This window comes from Tamandua tetradactyla, chromosome 21 (assembly GCF_023851605.1).
Source record: "Tamandua tetradactyla isolate mTamTet1 chromosome 21, mTamTet1.pri, whole genome shotgun sequence".
Taxonomy (NCBI): Eukaryota; Metazoa; Chordata; class Mammalia; order Pilosa; family Myrmecophagidae; genus Tamandua; species Tamandua tetradactyla.
This window is the reverse complement of record NC_135347.1, coordinates 37710951-37730329: the sequence shown is the minus strand read 5'-3', so window position 1 is coordinate 37730329 and position 19379 is coordinate 37710951. Positions and strand designations below refer to the sequence as shown.

The 19379-nt window shown below is 33.6% G+C and overlaps 1 long non-coding RNA gene across 13 annotated transcripts in view; it reads right to left on the bottom strand.

Annotated features, from left to right (window-relative positions):
* The window catches only part of LOC143665581 (uncharacterized), a 162202-nt gene that overhangs the window by 105559 nt on the left and 37264 nt on the right, over nt 1–19379 (bottom strand). For 4 of the 13 annotated variants that reach the window (XR_013167088.1, XR_013167083.1, XR_013167087.1 and 1 more), the window contains exons 7-9: nt 11797–12714; nt 11150–11201; nt 1129–6275 (exon numbers count right to left, since the gene is read on the bottom strand). The exons of 2 other annotated variants lie outside the window; for them this stretch is intronic. This is a non-coding gene — a long non-coding RNA (uncharacterized LOC143665581). Of the gene's footprint in view, nt 1–1128; nt 6276–9602; nt 9708–11149; nt 11202–11796; nt 12715–19379 lie in introns of those variants that run through there. 7 more of the 13 variants (XR_013167081.1, XR_013167079.1, XR_013167078.1 and 4 more) reach the window with 7 other exon arrangements.

Sequence of the window (19379 nt, the reverse complement as noted above, 5' to 3'; positions counted from 1 at the left end):
TCTCTGCACCCCATAAAGATCTATTATATAGGACCCAATTCTCATTTCCGTATGCTAGAAACTATAATAAATGCAGCTAAACAATAGGAAAATATCTAAATAACTCTCAGAAGTAGATACATAGATATTATTATATCTTTGTTGAAATCTCAAATCTTACCCGAACACTTAAATCACATTTAAAGACAGAATTTATTAAAATTCTACACTCATATTGTGTTTATCTTTTCTGTAAGTGGATGTATTCCTAGCAACATATTTGTGTCTGATGTTACTCATATAAATGAAAGCGTACAGTTATTTTAGGGGATTAATGGAAAAACAGACATCTGCATGGAACATTTCCCTCATTAGATATTATCATGTTAGCATGTTTCTCCTATTCCTGATTTTACTACAAAATAAAATGAGTTGATTTTCACCCCTAAGTTTTCCTATAATGTGCATTGCCAATAGTGCAAATACTTTAATGCACATTAGAAGAATCTCATTTTCCTCTAAAAATTGCAATAGAAATTAGCCCTGAAGAGCCCTCCAAACACATATAAAAATTAATATATGACTAAGTCAAACTGACATACAAGTTACCATTTATACCAAATATTACTTTAAACATAATTTTTTAAATTAAACTTATTCTTTTCAAAATCCCAGATAAGATCACATGAGTTATTAGAACGTTATTTGGCCTCTTTCTAAATTAGTACCAAGCTGAAGCAAATAGACAAGGATCAATTAGCAAAAAGATGTACACTAATCACTTGATTTAACTACTTACCAAACTACATATTCATAAAGCAATTCACTCTTTTCTCAATTGGGACTGCTTAGAGTATAAGTTGGTATAACTCCTCTGGAAGGCAATTTGGTAATATATATAAGTGTTAATCTACATTTTCTTCAACCAATAATTCCATTCTTAAGAATTATCCTAAGGAAATAACGATAAATGCACACAAAGTTTTTATGTACAAAAGATGTTCATCCCAATATTATTTATTGGAGCAGAAGAAAACAATTAAACAGCCCAAATATCAAAAAAGTATGAATACTATGAAGTCATTTAAATCACAATTGGAATAAAATATAATGACCTAATAAAATTTTTAGCACATATATAAAATATACCAAAACATTCAGTGATTATATTTGATTGGTATAACTAAAGGTAATTTTTTTTCATATTTCTAAGAGCAAATACTGCTGGTTCAAGAACATCTGAATTTTCTACATTGAATTTTTTGGGGGGTGTGGGGCATGGCCAGGCTCCAGGAATCAAACTCAGGTCTCCGGCATGGCAGGCGAGAATTCTGCCACTGAGCCACCACTGCACTTGCCTTACATTGAATTTTTATAAACACAAATAAGCTTTTATAGAAGCCATTTCATTGAGTGATAGTCATAAAATATATCACACGCATAGTGAAAACAGGGCTTCATGTTGTAAACAGATAATTGGGATCAACTGGCTCCTTCTGAACCAAGGACATGATACAGTTCTCTTGTTAGTATCTATCAACCATTAAATTAGTAAATCACTGATATTAACAATTTTTATTTCCATCTAAGGGTGGATTAATTTAACAAATGACTGTATTTCTCAATAGGGACAATTAGAACAACAAAACTATTTGAAAAGTGATAGGAACTAATATTTGTTTAGCATGTAACAGGCTTAATGCTAACCAAACCTTTTGCATATTTCATTTAATCCTCACAACATGGACATTATTATCATTCCCATCTTTCAGAGGAGGGGACTGATGCTCACAGAAGTCATGCAACTTATCTAAGTTCACAAACTAGTAAGGAAGCTAGAATTTGAACCCAGTTTTCCCATGTGTAAAATCCCTAATGATATCAGTGAAGGACATTAAACTAGTAACTGCATTGTTATTCAGCTTGCATAAAATAATTGACTTGAAAATATTTTAACTGTAAAGCACTAAATAAATATTTAAAAGACATGCAGGGGCAGGTGTGGGGGTGGGGAATAGGGAGTTAAGGTTTAATTAGTACAGATTTTTGGTTTGGGGTAATGAAAAGTTTTTGTAATAGATCTCGGTGGTGGTAGCGCAACACTGTGAATCTAATTAACACCACTGAATTGTATACTTGAAAAATGGTTAAAATGGGAAATTTGACATTGTAGCTATATTACCACAATAAAAAAAAACTTTTAACCCATAAATCTGTTTTTAAAAAAAGACAATAGCTAATTTATTGATCCTCAACTATTTTTAATAGCTTCTACCTAATATACTCAAGAGAAAAGCCGATAAATGTTTTAACTAATGTTCAACTAAAGTTCGCCTGCCTGGAAAAGGCACATGTTAAGTAAATACTTGTGGAATTGAGCCAAATTAACCTGTGGCTAGTTGAGGAAAATAAAAACACAGGCAAATATTTCCTGTCACTGTCCAAAACCTACATAAACACACCTTCACTCAAAATATAAAAAATAAAATTTACTAAATATTAATGAAATACATAATCAACATATTATACCATTGTTGATGATTAGAAAATAAATGTATCGGAGTACAGTCACATAAACTTACAGTAAACAGAAATCCCATACACAGTGGTGTATTCATCTCTAATAAAATCAACACCACATTAATTAAAAATCTAGAAGTAGATGAAATAATTAAAATTTCTATTTTAATTCTTAAAATTGAACAACTGGAAATTTAAATCTGAAAGCTACTTGCCTTTCAACAAAGCCCTCCAGAAATTTCTACATTTATCATATCTGGGTAGAACTATTTGAAATCATGGCACCTATAACTTAAATAATGTTAAAGTGCTGCTAACAAAGTCAGAGTTGAATTGCTATGGTTTTCATTCACAAACATGAGCAGAATAATTTTTGCTAATTTTTATCAATACATAAAACCTACACCAAATATACACTAAGATTATTAAAATAAGTTAAGGTCCTGTCAGTATCTTGTAAATTTCCAAAGTGAAAAATTTTTGTTGCCAGCAAGTGCAACAAAGGGTCAACTTTTCATAATCTAAAATAGACAAGGGAGCTGTTACAGACAATCATGGAGCAAATTAGGACCAAAAGCCATACATGACTGACCCACCAACCAAAATGCAGATATTGGTATTTTCAGAGACATGCTCTAAAATCTGCCTTGTATAAAGAAAACCAGAGTTTCTTTCTCAGTAATGAAGATATGAATTACTCTTTTCTTCCACAGAAAACATACCCAGTTGATTTTTTACTGTTATAGAAGGAGTAAATTAATTACATCTCTTTAGTCACACGCCTCCAACCACTTTCTCTTGCTCCAAGTCGTAAATCTGATCAATTACCAATAGTTAAATTAACTGAAGTTAATATCCCTTTTCCCTTTCTCCAAAGTTATGTTAAGTTTTATAGTATACCCTTAAATACATATACTAAGTATATAAGCTTGTTTAAATATATACTTAACAATACTATAGTATACTCTTAAAGACAAAAAAAAAAACTTTTAGGATACAAAGGAATTGAAACTATCTGGTAAAGTAACAGATTTTGGGTGTGCTGTTATTTCTAGAAAATAGACCTTGCTCAGCCACTGTTCAAATGTAAACCCTGGCACAGCATGGATACTCTACTCATAGATAATTAGCACCCCGCCCCCAAGATCATCTGCACAGTTTACTGTGAAATAAGACTAGTGCATAAAAATTATAACACAATATTTCCTATGTCTTCTTCACAAATAACTATCAATTATAGAATGTAAATGAACAGAGCTAAAAAATGGATCAAAATTGTTATATTCATTAATATTACTTGACACTATTAATCAAAACAGAATTATAAATAAGATGGAAAGAAATTAATAAAAAATGTTGAGCTAAGATTGAACAAAACTTATCTCCTGCAATGTTTCAAAATTTATACTTCTCAATTTTTATGCAAAATTACAGGCCATTTACAACTTATACAAGATTTATTGATACAGATAAAATTTTAAACCAGTTCTGCAGGTGGGTGAGGTTTAAAATTTAAAAAATAATAATCACACAGTAATTTCTAAAACATGGCTATAACTGGTCTTGGTTACTCAGATACTAAAGTCTCTCATCTTATTCATCATTATACTCCTAGAACCAAGGACCATATGGAACACTACAAGTACTCATAATGATCTAACTGAGGTTACATCCTTCAGCAGGCTGTGCCAAAACTACTTTCTAAGAAATTAAAATTTCCCATCCTGCAAATTTTCATGCATGTATGCATACATGAAAGGAAGAGGATTAATATCTTTCATCACAATTTCAAAGGACTATATGACACCAAAATGCTAAAAGCCACAGATACAGACAAATTATTGAATGTACTAAATAAACATAGGCTATGTCTCTCATGGTGTAGGGATTGCTAGAAAAGAGTTCAGAAGTCAATCCTAAAAGGAAAAGAAAGAAATTTTTTCTTGGGTTTTATCATCATTTTGTTTGTTGCCCTTGTTTTGCCTATGTTAAGTAAAATTATTAGGTTAATGAAATTCTTCATTTCATTTGGCTGGCAAAAATTTAGACACTGATACAGTTAAGTGCAACACATTTTTAAAAGGAACACTTACTGCTATCATTAAATCAAATATACCTACAGAAAGATAAATGAAAACGAAGATACATAAAACACTTTCCCAGATAATTCTTTGTAATTCAGAGTTTAGTTTATTAAATATTTCTTTTATTAATCTCTGTAATCCTTGCTTGTTATAACCCTGTAAAACAGTGGCTGAACACCTTGTGATAAGCAAGCTAGATTTCACATTAATTTTCCCTTTTCAGTAGGACTTAAACAATACTATAGTATAATATATATTATAATATATATATTCTATAGTATAATATATACTATAATATATATATTCTATAGTATAATATAAATATTCTCTTCTTTTAATTTTGAACACATCTATATTATAGGGAGGGTCATAAAGCTCTGCCCTATCAAGCTCACTGTATAGGTAAACTTCAGAGTAATTCCTTCTTGCCAACTATAACTAAAAAGGTACAATGCCACATCATAACATTAAGCAAGAGCCAAGTTTCAGATTTTACACTGTCTGATTACTGAGATCACATTAGCTCACTACTAGTGGTTTAGTCACTGTATCAACTATTGGTATTAAATCTTTGGATGCAATGAAAATTAATGCTATTTTTATGTTCTGCAAAAGAGTCATTCAGTAGTCTGTTTTCCCTTTTTAATAACAGTCCACTTAAGGGAAAAATGCTGCTGTATGATTTGACAATATTTTGTGTGTCTTCAGCTGACAGAACACGTAAAACCTTTGAATAGGTCCATTTATTTGTGCAGATATATTAAATAATACTTTAAATGTGAATATGCATGTCATAAATTTTGTAGTCCCTTTAAGGTAGGATAAATCTGATATTTGAAATAGTCTTTGTTCAAAGCCCCTTTTTTTTCTCAAACAGTCATAAAGGGACTCTGGTTTGTGCTGAATGAACAACGTCAGCATCATCATTTTAATGTTATCCATATGGACTTCTAATAATAGATAAGAGCCTACATTGGTATTGTATGTCTTAGACACATTTAAAATCTAGATAAGGAAAGGCTGATTTCATTGGCCCCATAGTTAAAGGAAAGCAGACCCTAATTAAAAGAATTCTGTTCTGAGTTAACTAGTTTGACATGTGCTAATTGACAGTTCCTGTGAAATGGCTCTAATTAAAGTCAATATGTCTTTTTCAATTAAAAGGAAATTAAGAATATACTAATATACATTAACAATTTAATCTGCCTTCAATATCCCATACATCAACTGCTTTTTCCCCCTAACATTATTGGAGAACAATCTGACATCAATCTTCTACCGTTTGCTTCTGTTATCTCATTATTCACACAAGCATAAGCAATAGTAGTACAAGTCCCACTGAGGAAGAAGATAACCTGCACAAGTTTTAATTTTCAGAACCTCTAAATTTTTAGCTCATTAAATAAAAACCCATTTTTGGGTTTTAAAAAAAGACATTTCTTAATAAAATTCTTTTCTAGCAAAACAAAGACAAGTGTTCTCAGTTAGTTTTTTCTTTTTTTTTTTTTTTTTTAACTATATGCCTTTGAGGTAATCGCATTCTGCTGGAAAGAAGTCTGGACTGTGTTTTCATCCTTTAATTTTATTCAAAGGAAAGCTGTTTTGAGCAATATACAACAGAAAACATCTTTCATATCATGTTCTGCATTCCAAGTGAAATTTTGGAGAAATCTCAGACAGGTATATTTTGCACTAAAATAAAACAGAAAAATAGAATATAAGATTACTTAAAATGCCAGCACTAAAAGAAGGCCCATCAATAAAAATGTAGCTTTAGAGAAGCTATTAATAGCAACATAAATAAATATTCAAATGTACATTACTAAAGCTATGGTGTTAGCAATTCTAAGACTAGAAAAAGTAATACTAAACTCAAGCATCAATACTAATTTACACAGCATTAACATCATATGGAGAACTATGGAAATTAATACTTTCTTAGTGGAGGATTATAATTCAGACAGTTTAATTGTAACAAATAAATTTTTAAAGAAACTTTTTGTACTATTAAGATGCTATTTTTTCTTTTTTTCTTTTTATTTATTTTTCTGGAGTGATGCAATGTTCTAAAAAATGATCATGTGATGAATACACAACTAGGTGATGATATTGTGAGCCACTGACTGTACAATATGTCTGGAATGTATGTATGTTAAGATTTATCAATGAAAATATTTCAAAAAAAGATACTACATCCAGCCTTTTCATATGATATAACTAATATTTTGATAAGTTCCATCATAAACCTCTTTTTCAAGAATTTAAAATTCAACCAAAAATGTGGCTATTTATATAAAGAGGAAATTATTTTAGTTAATGTGCTGGTTTGAAAGGATGTATGTCCCCTAGAAAAGCCATGTGTTAATCTAAATTCCATTTCATAAACGCAGAATAATCCCTACTCAATACTGTATGTTTGAAACTGTAATCAGATAGTCTCCCTGGAGATGTGATTTAATCAAAAGTGGTTGTTAAACTGGATTAGGTGACGACATGTCTCCACCCATTTGGGTGGGTCTTGATTAGTTTCTGGAGTCCTATAAAAGAGGAAACATTTTGGAGAAAGAAAGAGATTCAGAGAGAACAGAGAAGAACTACATAGCCATGAGAAGCAGAGAGCCCACAAGCCAGCAACTTTGGAGATGAAGAAGGAAAACACCTCCCGGGGAGCTTCATGAAACCGGAAGCCAGGAGAGAAAGCTAGCAGGTGACGCCTTGTTCACCATGTGCAGCCAAGAGAAAAACTGACTGCATCTGCCATGTGCCTTTCCAGAATGAGAGAAAAACTCTGAACACATTGGCCTTCTTGAACCAAAGTATCTTTCCCTGGATGGATACCTTTGATTGGACATTTTTATAGACTTGTTTTAATTGGGACATTTTCTCAGCCTTAGAACTGTAAACTAGCAACTATTAAATTTCCCTTTTTAAAAGCCATTCTGTTTCTGGAATTTTGCATGTTGGCAGCTAGCAAACTAGAACAGCCAATTTCACCAAAACTATCTTATTAATTTTTAATACAAATCAAGAAAAAAGGTAAAGAAGTCATTTTCCCTTTTCTACTTCTACTCACTTACATTTTTAAAAGATGAAATTTGCTATCACCTGTGGCATTCTGCATATGTGTAGGAAAGACAGAGAGCCAGCCAACCAGCCAACCCAAGATCTCATTGAAAGCATTTTCCCCAAATGTACTCCATTATTCTTTTCTGAGTAGTTATCTAAAACTTTAATGAAAATTAGCTTAAGTGGTACTCTAAATAGCAGCTGAAATAAAATGAATTTCCAAGATGAGTAAATGCATATTTACTCTCAAAAGCTGCCTTCTCACAATTACAAATATGATCAGACTCAACATGGCTCCACCATGTGAAGCTTCTAGTTTGATTTTCAATCCTAGGATCTTGCTCCTCAGGATGACACACACTGGAAATGCTGCAGTAACAGCATTTCTCAGCTTTCTGAAATGGGAGAGAAGTCAATGCAGCAACTTTTGTGGTCAATTAAAGAGCACTGTCTAGTAGGCCTACACAACATGAGGCTGCAGACCACAAACAGCCCTGAAACAATTGTTCATGACCCACCCACAGATTTGGGAAGGGGAGCAAGCGGAAAGACAAACAACAAGGCACCTATGTCGGTAATAAGAGATAAAGCTGTTCCACAGATGCTGCTTCTGAAGTCATGTTACAAAGACAATACCCCATATTTAAACTTGGATGCAAATCAACATGATCTGTCAGTCCTTCTAAAGGGCCTCACTGGACCAGTTTCTGCACTAGTACAAAGACTTCCAAAAAAGCAGAAACTATATAAATCCAAAATCAGGGCAATCCCATAGCATTCACCTGATGCCTGATACTCTGAACATTCACTAAATATTTGCTGATGATACTCATGGTTTATATTTTCTTATAAGAAATTTTCATCTCATTCTCTTGCCCCTTTGATTCAGTTACCAATAGGTAACCATACAACTTACTGTCCGAACTGGACACTTTTAAGAATAAACAGGGCAAGAGAAAGAAAGAGCCATAAACCAAGACGGCCTTGAGCAAATAGGGATATATGATCACTCTACTAATAGACCACATCAGGATGCAGAAGTCCTGTCCTTTAACTTTAGATCAGACTCCCATTTAAAAAGGAGAAATACTAAGAATCTAGAACTTGTAGCTTTTACTTTTCGTTGAAGAGTTTAGTTATTTCCAAATTCTAACCTGATACTAGCAAGGAAAAGAATCAAGGATAAAACGTCTAAATGTAACATCATTTTCTTTTCATCATTTTCTAGTAAATCTGATCGAAGTTAAAATAGAATTTTTGAATATCTCAATGACTACCAATTCGACTTCCTACCTTGTCTAACTTTTAAATCTCTCTAGAGTAGTTATATAAGCATGACCTATGTAGTATAATGTATATTCATCACTGTGAAGATACCCAAAAAAGCAAAAAATGAGCAGATGAACTTTATTCAACTACCACTTTTTTAAAACCTGGACCCTCCCATTTCATTTGTCACCTAACTTCCCCAACTGTGTTTTGAGTAAATCACCAAAACACTGGCACTTTCAATTCTTATTTTTCATATTTTCTTGTGCCTGTATTATTCACTTTGGACTTGTCTTTTTTATGCATATTCCAAGATATTTCCCAAATTACCTCAAAAAATACAGTAAAGTATATAACATGGTTATTTAAAACATGTTATAGTTTAACTGATGAGACAAGAGAATTCTATCCAGCCTACAGAATTAGGAAACAGGGAAGGTGTATACTTTTCAACATGTCTCCTTGACCCAAGAGTATATAATATTACACAGGATGTTGTAAGATCACCATTCTGTTGTGATACACTATCATTTCTTTCTTCCAAACAACAAAAATTCCAAGAAAGAATCAACATTATATAATAAATATAATGTATTATATATCTATTTAAATAACTATAAGGTTTGGTGCAGTTTTGATTTTTTCAAGCATTATGCAGTTTATAAACAGTGATAATGTACTTACATGGATTTGAGCTACTGCTCCATTGGTTTGCCTATATATGGCTTTTCTTTTACAGTACTTTAGTCTCTTCTATTTTAGTCTCTTCTTTGGTGCTTGATTTTTGAACTGTCTCATTAACAAAAAGTAAAAGCATAATTATATGCCCAAATCTAGCATCAAACTACAACTATTTTAAAGTGAGAAATTAAGACCAAGCACATGGGAAGAGTGACAATAAAGAGAGAAACTCACTAAAATTCCAAGTAATCTGCAACCATAAAATCACACAATTTCTATACTGAAATGTAAATGTTTACAGACTTTTCACCAATACACAAGAAAATCTAAATGTTTTAGTGTGCTAAGGCTGCTGGAATGTAATACACTCAAGATGGATAAAGGGGATTTATTTAGTTACAAATTTACTAATTTGGGAAGGCACATGGAGACGTTCTTTGGGCTTCTCTCCTGGCTTCTGGGTTCAAAGGCTTTCCCGGGAGCAGCTCCGTCCTGCATCTTCAAATGTCTGGGTCCGAGCCAGCTCTGAACTGCATGGTGCTCAGCCACTTGGAGCTTTGCTGAGCTGTATCTCTCTCTTCTGACTTCTCCTTTAAAGAGTGCGGAAGCCACTCCCTTGGCCAACCACAGATGTAATTAGCCATAGATAAAATCCACATGCTGATGATTAAGTCCACAGCAACTGAACAACTAGGTCACATCACGTGACCAAGTCAAAACCAGAACCTAGCTACCATACTAGGTTTAGCCAAGGCCATGTAATGGAAGTGTCTTATGGCTATTATAACAAAGTACCAAGGCTGGCTGGCTTAAACAACAGGAATTTACTCTCTCACAGTTTGGGAGACTTGAAGTCCAAAATTAAGATGTCATCAGGACCATGCTTTCTCCAAAGTCTGAAGCATTCTGGCAGTGGGTAGGCAGCAGTTCATGGCTTGATCTCTGCCTCTGTTATATGGCTGTCTCCCTTCCTTCGCCTTCTATTTCCTATAGCTGTGTCCAAATTCTTCTGCTCATGAGGACCCTAGTCATACTGGATTAAGACCCACACTGAATCAGGATGGCCTCACCTTAACTTATAATATCTTCAAAAACCCTTTATACAAACTGGTTCACATATACAAAGCTAGGTGTTAGGACTTGAACATGTTCCTATTTGGAAAAAAATAATTTTTATGTTTAATATCTAAATATGCATTGCACAAAATTTTGTAATAAGGTATTATTTATATATACAAATGGCTATTAGTGAACAACTAATTTATAAGAAAGAAATACATTATTTCAAAAGACTACTCAACTGACATCACGAGTTACGACTTATTTGGGAAACGCTCTCAAACAAATTTTCCGAGTTTATTTTACAACTTTAAATCATGGGAAAGAAGGTTTTGTGAATACTATAAACTAAGTACAGTGTATATTTCTCAAATATACTGTAGAAGAGAGAAAGCATTATTGCCATACATTATGACTATGATCTGAGATTAAGAAGAAACTCAGTATCACTATGCTGAAAGATTAGAAGAAAAAACGAATGAATAAATTACCTCTCCAGGACTAGGTATCCAACTGTTTTCAAAACATTATTATTAGGTACTCCTGAAAATTAACAAAATAAAAGTGGAACAAACAAAAAGAAACTCTCAATTCCTTTATTCATTCATAGACCAGGCATTAATATGAAATAAACACAAAACCCACTTGCATTTATCTTTGTCGTATGTAAATAATTAACATAACTTTCTGTTTATGTTCTGCTTTGCTCAATCAGGCTGGTCTGTGAGGGAAAAGAAACTGCTGTGTTGTTAATGCTAGCTAAGCATATCCTATAAATTCTACAGTCCAGAGAAAATAGATCTTGTCAAGAAGACTATTCAAAGAATCAGCATGTGGGACATGGCAAGGCTTGGCCCTTCTAAGAGGACCCCCATTTGTCACAATTGCTTTTATTCAAGGACTTCTACTAACACCACCTTTCTCTTTACCATGTCTCCCTATCTAGAGTACTGCGACACAGTTAGGCATCATCTTTTTTTCCATATATGTTTTATGGAAATTGTTTTCACTATTAAACAGATCAACATGTCCCGATATTTGTTTATGATTTGTAAACAAAGAAACAGAAAGCAATTTTAATGTCTTTCTGTCTTTGTCACGTAAAGAAATTGCTCTCAGGCATTCTTAACTCACACACCATCACTTTTGTGACTTTTTTCTCTTGTCGTTCTTGTCAATTGAATACGCATATTTGGTATATCAAAGCACAACAAACTTTTCTCCTAATTCCGATTCTTGTATAGATTCACAGTCCCTGGGTGCATAATAAAGAGACAGTCACTTTAATGCTAGCAAAAGAAAGACATACTGTATGCAGCTACATAGGTTATTATTCTAAGTGTCTCTTTAGTTAGCCTTCTCTTTGTGAATACAGCCATCTGCATTAAATGGTGCCAATTATCATTAAGGCAGCCTACACACAGAAAAAACTGGATGAAAAGAAACGCAATGCTCTGAAATATTCTGTCTAAATGAATGGATTTCTAAAATGTAGTACTTTCTTAAACTTTTGTAATACATTCAACAGAGGCTTTTTAAAGATAAAATTCTTCCATGTGCTTCAGTGGTTAATAGCAGCTTTATCTTGTCATGCCCACAGACTGTGACAGATACAAAACAATGCAAAGTCTAGCTTTCTGGTGGGGTTTTCATTAACGCAATGTGTAGTATGTACATGAAGAATAGTGAAGCAGGAAATGACCTGTATAGCAGTGGAGATATTATGCTGTGTTTAAGTTGCTGTGTGAAAAGCAAGCATTTCTACTCACCTCATCACTAGAGCTATGATTAAAACTCTGGATACCTGAAACCAAATCTAAGGTTGTGTTCTCTTCACCCAGCTGTCAATCTTTCAACTACTTGGTTTGCGTTTTCTGGAAAAAGATATACTCCTGTTTTCAATATACAGATGAAAGATCATGCTTCAGAAATTTCACTTAGATGAAAAATTGCACTGTCTCTCCTTATTTCACATTACTGTAGAATAGGACCTGGGATTGTCATATACTTCAGTCTTGTGTTTACTTATTAATTGATGTGTATTTATTGTCTTCACCTACAAAAAAATCATACATTGGTGTACAGGCTACAGCCAAGAGTACACAGTTAGTGTATTATCCATGTTGATGTAATTTTGATAGTAATGACATAAAGAATGTGTGAAGAAAAAATGATGGCAAATGTCATAGCCTGAAAAATAAGGAAAACTCAGTTAAAGTTCTCATTAGCTTTCTCACATACCAAGTTTTCATTAAACATGTCAGGAAATGCCTTCACTCTGTATAAGGTGAATTAAGGGCGAATTAGAAAACCTCTGCCTTTCATGTTTAATGATGAATGTGTTTTAATGCACAGCTTTAAACAGCAGGTATATCATGTTTGCATTGGATTTTCTAAGCGCTCTTTAAAAAAAAAAACTAAAGTGTTATGCTTCAAAGCGTCTTTTTAAAAAACATAAAACATCTTTTGGGAGACCCTGAAAATTAACTTTACCTGGAACCACTTAAATTAGGCTAAAGTTTAAACAAATGGTTTTTTCTGGCTAAATGAAATATATATTTCATTTATATAATGTATATAAAACATTATATAAATGAAAAGCTAACAAAAACAAGTAGGAATGAAATTACTAAAAGAGACCGGCTGAAACTATTTTTCTCATACATTTGCAAAACGTTTCTCTCTGCTAAAAGTTCCAAGTAAATGTGTGATCCCCAAAGAATTTTTCTGAAAGCTACAGATCTCTTTGAGGGAGCTGAAGATTTAACTTTAACTTGTACACTTTTAAGCTATTTACTGCATATCAATATTGCATCTATATTTAAACTCGCAAAAATGCACAGAACAAAATATCTAGTTGACATTTATGAAATACAAAGTTCCTCTGTGTCTCATGCCAATACCAGATGCAGTTTTAATGAAACACCTGCACTGCAAACAGGAGCAGCATAAAAGAAAGCAACAAAGAGACAAGTTATAGGAAAGAGCAAAGATATAAAATCAAATAGGAATGAATGCAACTGGGTAAACTCTTTAAAGACTCTAAAAATACACTGGACTAGGAATTTGTACTAATGTCCACAAATTATACTTAGGTAATTTTTTCTACTTTATTAAAAATAATTTATAATCACCATAACATTGCTGCCTAAAAGCCTTCTGACTTTATTTACTGTTTTCATGGGCAGGCACCAGGAATCAAGCCTGGGTCTTCGCATGGCAGGCAAGAATTCTACCACTGAGTCGCCGTGGTACTGCCCTACTGTGTTTTTGAAAGTGCACTGAAATTAGTTGACCTGGATTTCTTACATAAATTTTTCTTGATTTAATGAAGAAAATAAGCAAAGCAAAGAGGAGGAAAAGGAAAAACATAAACTGAAAAAATATCTTAAAAGAACTACTACCGAAGATCAAGAATCTTCTCAAGTAAAAGAAAGGGGAGGTTTGTTAGAAGTCATAATTTTAGTTAAAAGATACAACTTATTTATAAAATTGGTTACTATCTGTGAGAGTATATTTTTTCTACAGCCAGTTAAAGAAAAAAAAATGATGGACTAAATCTTATACATAGTTCCAATATATTTATGGTTCATTTCATTAAAATATTGAAAATCTTAAGAAGAAAGACAAATACATCCAATTACATGCCTGACATTAGCCAGAGATCTTGATTCACTCAACTCCCTGTGTTATCATACATTCAAAGCATGTGGAGAAATTGGGTCTCCCCGTGCTATTCATCTGATACACCATTATCAGTTAAATCACTCCATGTGCAAGAGAAATGGCCAGATCAGTGGAGAGAAGTTTGGTGGTTTATGATCTCTTCTGAACTTTTTCATAATGACTGACCTGCATGACTGTTATCAAATGATGAGGTTTGGGGGTTATTTGGGATAGGATAGTGGTACAAATGGCAGGAAATGAGAGTAATTATCTATCTCCTTTTAATTTACTTTGTGGCAAAACTGAGACATCCCTGACCTCTAACACTTTTTATAAAATATACAGAACTAAGTTAACAAATGTTTCCTGTGTTTAATTAACTTGCCATCTTTAACCAGAGAGGGTAGCGTAATTCTTCTTACTGAACATAAGTTGTTTATAAAATAGGGGAAAATCCTAGCTTGTAAAGTATAAGGATTGAGAACTAGGGAATAAAATGCCCCTTACCCAAAAGGGGAAAAAGCATTTTATGCTCCATTAATTCTAATTACTGCAGTTGACCCTCATGAAGACCATCTAAACCAGGAATTGATAGATAGAATTACAATGTATTTGATTATATAATTACAATGCAGTTTGAAACACTCAACTTTTTTTTTCATGTTTTATTATATAATCAAAGCCAGCATAACACTGCTGGATGTCAAAAGCAGGGCTACGTCCGCAAAATGGGAGGGAACAGAAAAAAAATATTTTCAGTTTGGTATTTCTGGTAACACCTAGTACTGAACAATCTACACCAAATACTAACATGAAATAAATTGTTACTCTTCTTTGATAAATATAAATTTTAAACAGTCAAACAAAACCAGGAAAAAAATGAGTGTAAGCTATAGTATTCCCCTGAATAAAATATATGGCCCAAAAGCATATATTTTTCTTACCCCTGCTTCCAACTCACTAAAAAATCTTTAACTTCAGCACCCATTAAAAAAATGAAATTCATTCAGGGAGCTCTGCAAGCGATAATGTGAGAAGGGCCATCATGAAATGTGACCAGTTTCCTCTGCATACTGAGGAAAGGCTGACAGTATACAAAATTTGCTATCATTTATAAACTACTTACAGTTTCAGCAATTAATAAGAACTTAAATATTATTAAAATATCTCTTTCATTCCACTTAAACAAGAGAAATTACTTTAGTTAGGGCAATTCTTGTTAGCACATCAAATTAAATACTTGGTGCTTTAGTTTGTTAATGCTGCCAGAAATGCAATATACCAGAAATGGGTTGGCTTTTATAAAGGGAATTTATTAAGTTATAAGTTTACAGTTCTAAGGTCATAAAAATGTTCAACTAAGGCATCCAGAGAAAGATACCTTGACTCAAGAAAGGCTGATCTGGGAAAGTAAGTGGCTGGCATGCTCTGGCTTCTGGTTTCAAACAGCTTGCCCAGAGGTGTTTTCTTTTTGCCTTTCCAAATGTCTCTGTCAGCTCTGTAGCTTTTACTAAATTGTTCCCTCTTAAAGAACTCCAGTATGTGACCTACCTTGAATGGGTGGAGACACATCTCCATGAAAACCAGCTTATCTAAAGGTCCCACCCACAACTGGATGGGTCACATCTCCATGGAAACAATCTAATCAAAAGGTTCCACCCTAAACAATATTGAATCAGGATTAAAGAACATGGCTTTTCCAGGGTACACAACAGTTTCAAACTAGCACACTTGGGGAAACAGATCTAGTATTATATGACAGATAACCAGTAAGCAAATACATTAAACAATAAAGTTAAAGGAACTTGAAGCTTAGATTTAGACTTTACGTATAAAAAAATGAAGGAGAAAATATATTTTATACAAGTAAAAATCTTTATGAAGTTCTTTAAAAATTTATTATAAGCATTGCAATTCAAAGAACAGCACAAATAGTTCATGTTAAAATAAAAAGCAAAATTGACTAAGGAAAAAACTAATGGTTTTAAAAGTTCAATTTCAACAAAAGTAAAAACATCAATGAAAAAATAATATAAATACTGTCTCCTTTAATTTCTTAGGAAAAGAATTTTATTTTGTTTAGCCTCATAGTTTCTGTTCTGGTTTGCAAGCTGCCAGAATGCAATATACCAGAAACAGAACGGCTTTAAAAAGGGGGAATTTATTAAGTTATAAGTTTACAGCTCTAAAGCCATGAAAATGTCAAAATTAAAGCAAGGACATAGAAATGTCCAATCTAAGGCATCCAGGGAAAGATACCTTGGTTCAAGAAGGCTGATGATGTTCAGCGTTTCTCTCTACTGGAAAGGCACATGGCAACATCCTCTAGCTTTCTCTCCAAGCTTCTCGTTTCATGAAGCTCCCCCAAGGGCGTTTTCTTTCTTCATCTCCAAAAGTGTCTGGCTGTGTGGGCTCTCATGGTTCTAATGGCTCTGAAGCTTTTTCCAAAACGTTCCGTCTTTTAAAGGATTCCAGTAAACTAATCAAGACCCACCTGGAATGGTGGTGTCATATCTCCCTCGAATCAAAGGTTAATGCCCACAACTAGGTGCGGCACATCTCTGTGGAGATAATATAATTAAGTTTCCTACCTACAATTCTAAACAGGGATTAAAAGAAATGGCTGCCTCCACAAGATGGATCAGGATTAAAGTATGGCTTTTCTAGGGCACATACTCCTTTCAAACACAGCACAGTTCCTAAGGTCATATTTCCCTATTTTTCAAGGACAGAATACACAGAACATGAGAAAGTAAGTACTGCAAAGGGATAATAATTTAGTGTATGGACTTATTCTACTTATTCCAAGCATATAAAATAAAATTGTGAGTTTTTCTCTAATGTTCCAAGTTTTTTATATTTAACATTATTTCCATAATCTTGTGGCACAAACTTCTTTATTATATCAAAACTGTTTATGTTCACCTAACCAATGGAAAATTATTCCACCCATAATTTTACTATAATCTTCTTTAAAAAATTCATAACAACGAACTCTGTGATATACAAGATACACATACTGATGTTATTATTGACTATTAAGGGTAGTTTCTCACTTCTTTTTGTCATTCAAACATGTATTTATTACTTTCTCTATTCTCCCAAGTGAGGCATGTTCTCATAAAACCACATACCTTTTTTTAATGTTTATGACTTTCAATTTTAAATTATTTGATTAATGTCTATTACCTCCATTAAACTATAAGTTCCACAAGGGCAGAACACATGTCTCTTTTCACTCCTATTTTATCTTCAGCATCTAGCATAGTGTCTGGCTTAGAGTAGATGATCAATTAAAACGCGTTAATCAGCAAATGATATTAACAAAAATATACATTTGTTGTCATTTCCTCTACTTCTAAAAAATTTCACCTGTCTGCTATATTTAAATTGGGCCTCACTACACAGGCAATTGAGTAATATCAGAACACCTTCCTCAAAGAAAGAGAAGACATTCATGCATACCATTCTTTATGGTTAAATATAAGGCAATAAACTGGAAACAGTGCATCCCTATCAATAGCTACATCAAGTGAAGATTTCAAAGATCTATTGTAAAGGCATCTAATAAGAACAAAAACCAATAATCATGTTTGCTGGGGTACATTATGTACCCCAGAAAATCCATGTCCTTTATCTTGATTCAATATTGTAGGATGGAAACTTCTGAGCAGATTGTTTCCATGGAGATTGACCCACTCAAATGTGGGTGTGGTCTTTTGATTAGATGATGTAATTCTGCCTATTAAAGGTCTTGATTGGTTTACTGGAGTCCTTTAAAAGGGGAGGCATTTTGGAGAAGACACAGTTGCTTCCGAGGTGACAGAGATGCAGACATTTGGAGTGCAAACACAGGGAGCAGATGTTGAGACAAGGGTGTTTGGAGATGCAGAGACCAGTAGACCTCACCACGTGCCTTCTTATGAGATGCCTAAGCAAGCCAGAACCCAGAATTGTGTCCTGAAGGACTTAAGTAAAAGTCCACAGATGCTCAGAGAGGAAACTACTGGCATCAGAAGCGAGAAGCAATACTAGCCACATGCCCATGTGACAGACAAGAAAGAGCCTTTCTTGATTCAAGGTATCTTTATCTGGTTGCCTTAGTTTGGACATTTTTATGGACTCAGAACTGTAAACATGTAACTTAATAAATTCCCTTTTTAATACCATTCTATCCCATGCAACGGTATATTGCATTCCAGCAGCATTTACAAACTAAAATAACATATAAACAACAAACTGAGGGGCTGTTTTCATACTTAAAGTGGTCAAGTACTGGAGCCAAATCAATAAACTTGTGCCTGGCATAAAGAACTTAGGAAGAAGGAAAGAAGCAAGCAAGCAAGCTAGTTTTCTCCTGAAAAATATCTTATTCTGAAAAATTCAGTATGCCTACTGAATTATTTTTCTATACCCAGACACAACATACATATGCACGACACATATACACACAACACATACAAACACACACACACACTCAGGTATTTTCAAATGTGGTATAGAGGTAAACAGCAAGGTCACAAAGTAACCTCTATTTCTAGAATTGAAATAATTTTTAGGTGTAAGAGCACACATGATCTAAAATCTGAGCCCTATGTTTAACTTCTCCCTAATCCTCTACTGACAAGAGACAGAGCATTCCCACCCTAATTAATAAAGATTATGATTGGTGTCTGTGATCATTAAATTCAGGTTTCAACTTGGCTAAGTTATACCATGCAGTTGTTTGGTAAAGCAAGCACTGGACTGATTGCTACAGCAAGGGCATTTTGTGGATTTGGTCAGCTGATTGAATCTACAGCTGATTGCATCTACAATCAACAAAGAAGAATGCCTTCAGCAATAAGAGAAGTTTCATCCAATCAGTTGAAGGCCTTAAAGGGAGAACTGATGATTCTAGCAATTAGAAAGGAGGAATTTTGTCTCTAGTTTAGCCAGCCAGCTTTTTCTGGGGAATTCGTCAAAAAGCATTCGAGTACCCAACGCGCATCCTGCTCTATGGAATTCAGACTTGCCAATCCCCATGGCCACATGGGCCAATTCCTATAATAAATC